Raw genomic sequence first — 12735 nt, 5'->3', positions numbered from 1 at the left:
TACCTTTTAGTAACCTTATTATCATACCAAGAGCTTCACCTTTTCATCTCAACTTTGGGAAGTTAGCTACTCATTATTCAAAGTATAAAATTTTGAATATGAAATTAACATGCTAATTATATTTAAATGAAAAAATAAAAGAAAAATAAAGAGATAAATATTATGAACTCAAAGATTTGTTCATAGAATTAGGGATATCTCAATTATTACAATGCACAGCTATTTATAGCCAAATTTGGGGAGACAACCACAAATAAAATATTAATTTTGTACACATAAATCTTCAATCGTGTCCCAAGAAATTATATTTTAATACACATCACTTTTGAAAATCTTCACATCCGAATTTTCTTTTCCACGTAAAATAAAACAGATAGATATCTGAGTTGTTTGAATTGTGGTATTTTTAATCATTTGACTAAGTAATTTAAGAGATATGGTCAAAATGCTAGAGCATGGTAAAACTGCCATTTCTTTGAGCCATATACGTTAAAAACTAATTTTATCACAATGATTAATCATTCAAAAAGATTTCATAAATCATATTTTTATAGTGATCAGAATATTAAAATTGACTTTTTTTTTCCAATATAATTTAAACATCCTTAGATAGATTAATACATTTTCTAATTTAAACTTTCAAACATGTAATGTATGATATTTTTTCAAAAAGTACTAAGATACAAACAATAAGCATAGTTTTATTTTAAAATAATATTTTTAATTTTTTTTAAATTTGTTCTCCCCCAATCAGAATATGACATTGTTCCTAATGTCAAAATAAGTGTTAGTAAATAGTACATAATGAAAGAGATATCACCTGGAGTTTTATCGAAGATAACAAACTGAAACAAACGCAAACCAATCCACGACTTTTGAATCAATGATCCAACTTTCTTTTCTTACTGCTTGATTGAGACCAATTGATCTGTGTCATCATCGGATCAGGCTTATGAACAAAAGCTTGCAAATCATCAATTAATTGGTCGGCAGTCGAAGCATAGATGAACATCCGTCGTGAATTTTCTGAAATGAAATTCTGTTCTACAGCTTTATCAAGAAATGTCAACAAACTATCATAACAATTATTGATATTCAACAAGCCCACAGGTTTATTATGGATATTAAGTTATGCCCAAGAAACAGTGTGATAATTTTCTTCTAATGTACCAAAACCACCTGGTAGTGCGATAAAAGTATCAGAATTTTCAATCATTTTGGTGATTCTTTCATACATAGAAGAAACTTTTAATTCCTCCCCAATCGTAACACCTGTAATATTTCCTTCAGCTAAAGCTGTAGAAATAATACCCAAAACCTGACTACCTGTAAGATTATCAGATGTTAAAACAGATCCCATTAACCCAATATTACCTCCCCCATATACCAAGTGAATTTTTCTCTAAGCCAATTTCTTTCCAAGATTATTTGCTGCTTCTACAAACACTTCATTTTTTCCAGAACTCGACCCACAAAATACACAAATATTTTTCAATGTTTGTGCAGAGGATCCAGCTATGTTTTTACTTTACTTTTTGTCTGCGAAAATAGAGAGAAAGATAAGAGATTTTATAGAGGTAATATGTTATTATGACAAAACTATGGGTCACAGTTGTAAGCAGAATAAATAGTAAAAACAATAATGACACACATGCATATAAACAGTAGTGTGATTGTGGCTCATAAATTTTCTCTGGTTTTACGTCCAGAAACGGCTTCAACGCCTTCTATGAGTCGATGATATGCTTCCCATCCAATTTTCTTATAAATTGGCAAACAGGGTCTTTTTTAGTCGGATTCCCAAGACCTGTTGTGGGGACCCGGAAGCTAATCCAGTTCTTAATCGTGATTAGGACTAATTAATCACTTAGTATAAACAGGGTCTAAATTTTTTTTTAAATGCAAAGCGGAAACGTAATGTAATTAAATTCAAATCACATATTAAACATAACTTACAATTATTGTATGATCTACAATAATCCAACTAGGTTCAACTACAAGTCAGTGCTGAATCCTAAGTTGCTTCAAAGCCCGGATCTCCACGCTATCTAGTCCAGCCTCGTTCTCTTCTTGACCCTGATCCTAGCCCACCTGTTTCCATGCACACATACAAACAAGACAACAGCCGGATAACTCCGGTGAGATATAAATATCCCAGTATAAATCATGTATACATGCCATCATATAACACGCATAAGACATCAACTCATATCCTATATCAAAATCATGATATGAATCAATAACAAGAATAAATCATATTCTAAACATGTACCCTGATCCGGAACATAATTCAATATCAAGAATAAATCATATTCTAAGCATGTACCAATATCAGGGACATAATTCAACATCTGTCAATATCAATCGATATAACTGTCACTCAAACTCGTGACTCTACATTTTAGACTAAATTCAATCCTAGCCTAGGGATCTCGGTTTCCAAATGTGGTATTCCTATATCGAATTCCGTAATAGAAGGAACTCTGTTCCTATTACTCGATATAACCAAATATGGTGTTCCTATATCGAATTCCGTAATAGAAGAATTCCAATCCTAATTACTCGATATAACCAACATCCGGAGTCCTGACCTATCCGTCATAGACTGTAGCTCTATCGCTAATATCGTTATCTTGAGACATCGTGCAATGTTCCCGTGGCGATTCCACCACTATCAGGAACTTCTGTCACAAGATTACTCATCTGATACCTGCTATCTATAATCAAGAAAACAAGTACATCAGTCAGCTCAATGCAAATATCAATGCAATAAAGTAAAGTATGTTATTTAGAGAAACTCGAGTCAAACCTCACTCGAGTTGTGCAATCCCAACTCAACATTAATTTATACCTTTATCTTCTCGGTCTGACGAAGAAGAAAAAGTCCCGACTCTATCTCGGTCCATTCCCAATCTGGTAATATCAATATAAAACAGGCACAATATCAATAATTAACTCCATTCTCAATTCAATACTGAATCTGATTAATCTGGATTTAATTCAAATCAACTGTTCAACGGAACAATCTGAATATTCTTGTCAATACAACCTCACCAGATATTAATTACAAATCATAACCCATATCTGATATAATCCATAATCAATTCATAATCCAAATCTGTCCCAGTTTCAATCGGTATAATCAGAAAATCATAAAAATTTCATAATCAGTCTGTTCTTCGATCTGGCTTCGATTCTACGATGTGTAGTATTCCCAGAACACATAATAATGATCAAATAATAATTTCTCCAATATCATAATTTCAAATGATAACAAAACTCAATAAAACTTACGTCCTGTAGTAGCTATCGACGAGAGGATCTCAGAACCATGTTAGGATTCAAAATCGGATAAACGGATTGAACAAAATCACAATTCTAGGCTTTAAGAAAATTTGTGAATTTCTTCTGAATCTTTCGGTCTTCTTTCTGATGGAAATGAGGGATTTTTACATGTATATATATCAATTAAGCATGGCATGACAAGTGTCCTCAAGTGCTAATTGCACTTTAGCCCTTGAAATCTTCACTATTTGCAAATCGGTCCCTATTCAATCTTTTCAATTCAATTCAATCCTAAATAATTGCAAACATCTTGGAATATAATTCAACACTCGATAATTCTCTAATTCAATAATCTCGGTTTAAAAAAAATATCATTTTTATAATCTCGGACCTTACAATTCTCCCCCTCTAAGATACGATTTCGTCCTCGAAATCACAGGTAATCAAGTCAGATATCAACACGAAACGTATACAAGAGGTAAATCAGAAATCGTATCTCAATGAATCAATTCTGAAATTTCAATCTCATATCAGATTCTGTTTTTCAGTTATCCTCTTCGATGTCCCAACGACTGTACTGTACTTCCAACTGCGAAATATTTTTCATCCGGAAATATCTTTCTTTCATGAATCTCTGATTCCAGACAAGAATAATCATCCAAGGAGTATAATATCATAATCCTACTCGAAATAAATTGTGATGGAATCAATCGCCACTATTGGCTATACAACATCCGTATATGCCAATCTCCAGTTCATAACAAATCAGTATTGGCATCTGCTACCAAATTTGTTAATCCTAGTCAAAGATATATTCAATCTTCGGCTTCAAATACCAACAGTCATCATCCGACGTTAGTATATTAATCTATGTATTCTGAGCTATCCTCGATTTCTCCTGAATTAGTTTCATTTTTCTTATCAGATTTCTGATCTTATCAAATCTGATCTCAGGTATTATCGCAATATCATCCTCATTCAAAGGAAATCCGCAGTTCTCACTGTACAATACCTTGACTAATGCTATTTCGATACTCATCTAATAGCTATTATCGTACAATAGTTCACAAGTGACAATGAATCATGTCAACTAGTGCTAAAATCCAGCACTACATTTCCTGGATATCCTCCAGTATCAGAATAGTTCACTCCGACTATCCTTCAATCTGTAAATCATAGATCAAAAATCATGCTATAGACCCAGCCAAAAGTGTAAAATCAAACGAAATCACAGTCTGATAAAATCAACTCTGGCATTCAATACACTCTGACTCCTGTTTCTGACATAACTGATTTCCATCTGTTTATATCAAAACTGCCTATTCGAATTATCACACATTTCCTGTTACCAGAATAATACTGAAGCTACTACTGCGTGCATCTGACAATACCTGTCATTTCAAATTCGAATATCTGACACAAACAAATCAGCTAATGGAATAAATTAAAGAAAAATACCTACCTGGTATTCAGTTCTGACTATAAAAATCAAGTTCTGACTAGTCTGATCAAACTTCTGAACTGCTTTAATTTTCAAAATCAGTTCTGACTCGACTAAACTGTATATAAGCTCAACGGTTCATAACAATCGGTATCAAACACGGATTCAGAATGATAACAATATCAGATCAGATTCAGAATATCAATACACAATACTGATTTAATAACTGCATAGAATGCAATTTCTGACATTTCGAAAATTCTGCCATATTCAATGTCGTTCTTAGCCACTGATCATGGTCTCACTGTGCTACAATCAATCAGTATACCATCTTCAGATATCACAGACTCTGAATACAATCTGTTACAATCGAGATTCATATCCGAACATTTCTGTACACAACAATCTCAGTTCCCATAATACTCAATACAAATTTAAACTGTTCGATTCAATCAATCATACGCTGCGAATATATCAAAATATCATAGATAAAACGAGCATATATCATGAGAATATCTCTGAATATCGGATTTATCAACCCATAATTGGAACTGAAGTACTTTGCAGAGAAACACATAATCAGATGTAACTCTAACTCTTCAGGTAATAAACCTTTCAACTGATATCTCAATTCAATCAGTATCAGTCTATAAGAAATTCTAAAATGAAACCAATACCTGGAATCAAATCAAGGCTGAAATCACTCTCCCTGATACAAGACAAACCTGAAATCTCATCTGCAAGACTATAGCAAACTTCCTGCTACTAGTAAATCAATCCCTGATAGGCTCATCTTCAGTAATCAACTGAATATATGAGGAATTACTCCATTCCTTTCGATAATCATCGAATCTTATATAATACGGATATCAAGGAATTCAAAATCAAGAATCCTTACCGTATATCATTCATTCTTTGGCCATTTCAGGTCCAAATCTTACCATTTCCTGGCAAGGCTCTATAATAGCTCTGTACTTGTTCGATATATCAATATCAATCACGCAGTCATCATCAGACAATACAAGTACAAGCTAGTCTAATTCAATCTTATTCTCAACTTATTGCAGTATATAATATATCACAGAATATCACTGATATCAAATTCTTTCCCCAAAAGGTAAAGAATCAATACTACAGTAAATACAGACCCAACAGGTAAAACATATATCAGTGCCACTCAATCAAAGATAACATCAAGAATGCATTCGTATATATCAATACATATGCATCATAATCATAAAAGATCAGTACCTGTCACGGTATCATCAAGTGTGTCCTGGGTCTGTTTCTCGATCCCTCCCACCAGAGGATTCTGTTCCCTGAAATCTTCGGGGACCCCCCTGTGGACAAGCTTTAGCGAAATGTCCTTGCTGTTTACAGATATTGCACCTACCAGTTACTCCCCGGCATTGCTCCGTGGAATGTCTTCCACCGCAATTCCTACAATAAACTCCAGTATAACTTGAACTAGAACCACTGGAGCTAGATGAACCACTCAGTCCACTTCCTACTTTCTTGAATGACTTCTTTCGAGCTTTCAGCAAATCCTACTTTCCACTCGTACTACCACGATCAACCCGGAGAGAAGGTTGCTGTGTCTGGGGTTGCACCGCCCACAACCTTTTTAGTTGTCTAATCAGACTCGTCTCCGCTCTCTTCGCTCTACTCAGGATATCAGCAAAATAATACGGCCGCTGCATATTCATCAATGCAACTATCTCCGAGTTCAATCCTCTAATAAACTGAGCCGTTACAGCTTCATCATTCCCAGCTACATGAGGAGCAAAACGCAGTAGAGTAGAGAATTTATCAACATACCCTTCAATATTCAGTTGACCTTGGCTCAAATTCTCAAATTCTACTTTCTTGTCCTCTCGGTACGATCCTGAGAATAATCTTCGATAAAATTCAGCTTTAAAGACTTCCCATGTGATCACAGTACCACGTAGTTCTAATATTCCTTTGGTTGTAATCCACCAACTCCTGGCGGCCTCTTGTAACTAATGGAATACCAGTTTAACTCTCTGTTCATCTGTACAATCAACTAAATCAAACAGGATTTCTAGGTCATCAAACCAGTTTTCACAATCTTCAGACGTCTCGATACCACTCAGAATCGGCGGTTGCAGTAACTGGAACTCTCTCAACTTTACTTCCATCTGAGTTTCTGATACATCTATCTGATCAGACGAAGTACTACCCCTTTCTGGAATCCTTCTAGGAGGTATATCTGATAATCACAGATGTCAGTAGTAACAGGAGACAAATCTGTCTCAATCCCAATCCTGCTCAGCTTACCTCTGATCAAGAATTGGTTCTGATCCAGTTTCAAATAATACATATTACCAAATCAACTCAGATATTCAGGTAACATGTAGCTTAATATCCAGTAAAAACATACCGAAATCTTAACATATACAATGTAATTTCCACATTATATTCAATCATATGTCATATATAAATCCAGGCAGTAAAATATAGTATCATGCTAGCATACACAATGTAATTCCACATTATAATCAATCACATGCTAGCAATCACATGCAAGGAAAGAAAACTCATTCTACCCCGTTCACTCATCTCTATCTCAGCGCTAAGGAACCTATAGTTCAAGGACCTACTGCTCTGATACCACCTGTTGTGGGGACCCGGAAGCTAATTCAGTTCTTAATCGTGATTAGGACTAATTAATCACTTAGTATAAACAGGGTCTAAATTTTTTTTTAAAATGCAAAGCGGAAACATAATGTAATTAAATTCAAATTACATATTAAACATAACATACAATTATTGTATGATCTACAATAATCCAACTAGGTTCAACTACAAGTCAGTGCTGAATCCTAATTTGCTTCAAAGCCCGGATCTCCACGCTATCTAGTCCAGCCTCGTTCTCTTCTTGACCCTGATCCTAGCCCACCTGTTGCCATGCACACATACAAACAAGACAACAGCCGGATAACTCCGGTGAGATATAAATATCCCAGTATAAATCATGTATACATGCCATCATATAACACGCATAAGACAGCAACTCATATCCTATATCAAAATCATGATATGAATCAATAACAAAAATAAATCATATTCTAAACATGTACCCTGATCCGGAACATAATTCAATATCAAGAATAAATCATATTCTAAGCATGTACCAATATCAGGGACATAATTCAACATCTGTCAATATCAATCGATATAACTGTCACTCAAACTCGTGACTCTACATTTTAGACTAGATTCAATCCTAGCCTAGGGATCCCGGTTTCCAAATGTGGTATTCCTATATCGAATTCCGTAATAGAAGGAACTCTGTTCCTATTACTCGATATAACCAAATATGGTGTTCCTATATCGAATTCCGTAATAGAAGAATTCCAATCCTAATTACTCGATATAACCAACATCCGGAGTCCTGACCTATCCGTCATAGACTGTAGCTCTATCGCTAATATCGTTATCTTGAGACATCGTGCAATGTTCCCGTGGCGATTCCACCACTATCATGAACTTCTGTCACAAGATTACTCATCTGATACCTGCTATCTATAATCAAGAAAACAAGTACATCAGTCAACTCAATGCAAATATCAATGCAATAAAGTAAAGTATGTGATTTAGGGAAACTCGAGTCAAACCTCACTCGAGTTGTGCAATCCCAACTCAACATTAATTTATACCTTTATCTTCTCGGTCTGACGAAGAAGAAAAAGTCCCGACTCTATCTCAGTCCATTCCCAATCTGGTAATATCAATATAAAACAGGCACAATATCAATAATTAACTCCATTCTCAATTCAATACTGAATCTGATTAATCTGGATTTAATTCAAATCAACGGTTCAACGGAACAATCTGAATATTCTTGTCAATACAACCTCACCAGATATTAATTACAAATCATAACCCATATCTGATATAATCCATAATCAATTCATAATCCAAATCTGTCCCAGTTTCAATCGGTATAATCAGAAAATCATAACAATTTCATAATCAGTCTGTTCTTCGATCTGGCTTCGATTCTACGATGTGTAGTATTCCCAGAACACATAATAATGATCAAATAATAATTTCTCCAATATCATAATTTCAAATGATAACAAAACTCAATAAAACTTACGTCCTGTAGTAGCTATCGACGAGAGGATCTCAGAACCATGTTCGGATTCAAAATCGGATAAACGGATTGTACAAAATCACAATTCTAGGCTTTAAGAAAATTTGTGAATTTCTTCTGAATCTTTCGGTCTTTTTTCTGATGGAAATGAGGGATTTTTACATGTATATATATCAATTAAGCATGGCATGACAAGTGTCCTCAAGTGCTAATTGCACTTTAGCCCCTGAAATCTTCACTATTTGCAAATCGGTCCCTATTCAATCTTTTCAATTCAATTCAATCCTAAATAATTGCAAACATCTTGGAATATAATTCAACACTCCATAATTCTCTAATTCAATAATCTAGGTTTAAAAAAAATATCATTTTTATAATCTCGGACCTTACAACTATGACGCTCATCTTTGAATTGTTTCTATAAACGGAGAAGTTCAATATGCACGTGTCCACTAGAATGCGTCTCAAGAGTCAATAAGATGTTATCCAAAGACTCTTTACTCAGCACATTCATAATGAAATCAATTTTATCTTCTCTGTTATTGGAAACACATCCCAAAGATCTGCATCGTGTGTCACAAGTCCATCTTGCACACTTATGACAAACCCTTAACCTTTTGGCCCTTCGTTTTTTCGCATAAGTGCTTTTTCCTAATTCAGGCAAATACCAAATGAACAATGATTGTGGGACTTCTCCTCCTAATCGGACCTTCGCTTCTATTACAAGACGAATATCTTCTGGAATTCCTTTTTGCATTAGCAATCGCAATCTTTCACACCTACCTGCATAAATTTTTCTTAGAACATTATCAGAAACAGAGAGAAAATATTTACAAATTTTTGAGAGAATTTCATCCATTTTGAAAAGAAAACAAATGATTTTTTTTTTATTTTTGTATAAGCAATTGTGGGAAACTGATTTAACCGACTATGAGAGTCACAAAGTATCGTTATCCGCCGTTTAACCGAGAAAATAAAAAGATTAAAGAAACCTGAAATAAAAACAAACAAAATTAAATGCAACATAAAATTTTAAAGATCGGAAAGGGAAATAAACTCTTCTTGAAAAATTTTATTTTCTAAAAATTGTTTAAGCCTTTGTCCATTTACTTTAAAAACATCACCATTTTTAGGATTTTCAATATCCACAGCTCCATAAGGATAAAAATTCTTCACAACGTATGGGCACGTCTATTTTGATCGTAATTTTCCTGTGAATATGTGAAGTCGAAAATTATAAAGAAATTTTTTTTGACCAATCTCAAAATATTTTCTTAGAATTGTTTTATCATGAAATGATTTGATTTTTGCTTTATAAATCATTGAATTCTCATACGCATCATTTCTGAGTTCATCAAGTTGCAATTTGCGCAATTTGTTGCAATCATCCATGCTTGAATTAAAAGTTTTGATCGCCCAATAAACATTATGTTCCAATTCCACAGACAAATGACAATGTTTTCGATAAACCAACCTATAGGGAGACATATTCAATGATGTTTTATAAGCTGTTCGATATGCCCAAAGTGTATCATTAAGTCGCAGATACCAATATTTTCTATTTGAGTTAACAGTTTTTTCTAAAATTTGCTTTATCTAGCTAATTCAACTTGTTTATTTGTTTGAGGATGATAAGGAGTAGTTACTTTGTGCGTAATACCATATTTTTTCATTAATGAAGCAAATGGTTTATTAACAAAGTGAGTTCCCCCATCACTTATCATGGCTCGAGGAATTCCAAATCTAGTAAAAATATTTTCTTTCAAAAAATTGATGTCGATTTTATGATCATTTGTTCGACATGGAATTGCCTCTATCCATTTGGAAACATAATCAACTGCAACTAAAATATACAAGTATCCAAACGAAGGTGGAAAAGGTCCCATAAAATCAATTCCCCAACAGTCAAAGATTTCACTTTCAATGATATGATTCAAAGGCATCATGTTTCTTTTCGAAATTGCACCCAATTTTTGACAATTTTCACAGATCTTGTAGATTTCGTGGGTATCTTTAAACAAAGTGGGCCAATAAAATCCACAATGCAAGATTTTTGCAGTCGTTTTCTTTGAAGAAAAATGTCCTCCGCATGCTTCTGAATGACAAAATTTAATGACACTACTTACCTCATTGTCGGGTATGCAACGTCAAAAAATTTGATCTGGACAATACTTGAAAAGATCCGGATCATCCCAATAAAAGTTTTTTACCTCATTCAAAAATTTTCTTTTATCTTGAGAACTTATAATATATACCAAAACTTATAAATATTGTCAAGTATTTATTGTGCTATATATATTTGTAAACACTAAATCAAGGTTCCCACTTTAAATGGTTGATAAAACCAAACAAATATTTAAATGATACCAAGAAATTAATATTATGATATATTTATATAATAAATCAAGCCACTTTAAATGGTTGTAATATCAAACTAACAATTAAATGGTACCAAGAAATTAATATTATAATATATTCATATATAATAAATAAAGGCATCCACTTTAAATGGTTGGTAATACCAAACTAACATTTAAATGGCTCCAAGAATTTAGTGTAACATATAGCAACAATAAATCAAAACTCTCACTTACAAATAGGGTATAATAATACTTAAAGAAATAAATATAACATAAACAATAAATAATGATTAAATAATTTAAAACATAGATTATTACCTTTTAATAACCTTATTATCATACCAATAGCTTCACCTTTTTATCTGAACCTTGGGAAGTTTGCTACTCATTATTCAAAGTATAAAACTTTGAATATGAAATTAACATGTTAATTATATTTAAATGAAGAAATAAATAAAAAATAAAGAGAGAAATATTATGAACTCAAAAATTTGTTCATAGAATGAGGGATATCTCAATTCATTACAATGTACCCCTATTTATAGTCAAATTTGGGGAGACAACCACAAATAAAATATTATTTTTTTACACATAAATCTTCATTGATGTCCCAAGAAATTATATTTTAATACACATCACTTTTGAAAGTCTTCCCATACAAATTTTCTTTTCCACATAAAATAAGACATGTAGATATGTGAGTTGTTTGAATTGTGGTATTTTTTTTTTAACCATTTGACCAAGTATGAGAGATATGGTCAAAATGCTAGATCATGGGAAAACTGCCACTTCTTTGGTAACTTTATTTGTTGCTTAATTTGATTCCACTTGTAAGAAGATTTTTATCTCATGCTTGCCACCAATATTGTAGATATTAACATCAACTTTCTACAGGTCCAAAAATCATTTTAATCACATTTGGAACGCCAAAGTTATTCTTGTTTTATCGAACCTGTAAAAAAATAGTAAAAACTTTTAATTATACAACAGCTTATATTTTATACAATTTATTATAAAACATATAATATTTAAACATTTTAAAAAAACTACAAATTTATATTATAAAACATTTAATTCATATACAATTTTTATGTTTATCACACCCCCAACTAGCTTATTGCTAGTCCATAGCAATTTAAGCGTTAATAGCAACACACAACATATTGATTAATTTAAATAGAAATGTAATCGGAACTATCCAAGTGTTTAAATTAAATTTGAAAACTGTCAAATTTTTATCAAGATCATTATAATTATAATTTATGAAATAATCAGAACTGATCAATTCAAAGCTTATATTCAGGTAGTTAAATTTACATAACCTTCAGAAATTCCTATTAAGAGTCTCAACTCCATATCCTCACAGGTTAATAAATGTTTCAATTTATGGGAATAATTTCTCTCATGGAGTTGGAATACAGATAAATGCTCAGGAAAATGGTTTACAGAATTGCAGACAGACAAACGAGCAAAACTAATCAAAAGATAGGAAATCCATTGATTTAAAATCTAGTTGTTCTTATTATATA

Source organism: Primulina eburnea, chromosome 3 (genome assembly GCF_022965805.1).
Source record: "Primulina eburnea isolate SZY01 chromosome 3, ASM2296580v1, whole genome shotgun sequence".
NCBI lineage: Eukaryota > Viridiplantae > Streptophyta > Magnoliopsida > Lamiales > Gesneriaceae > Primulina > Primulina eburnea.
This window is presented reverse-complemented; position numbering follows the sequence as displayed.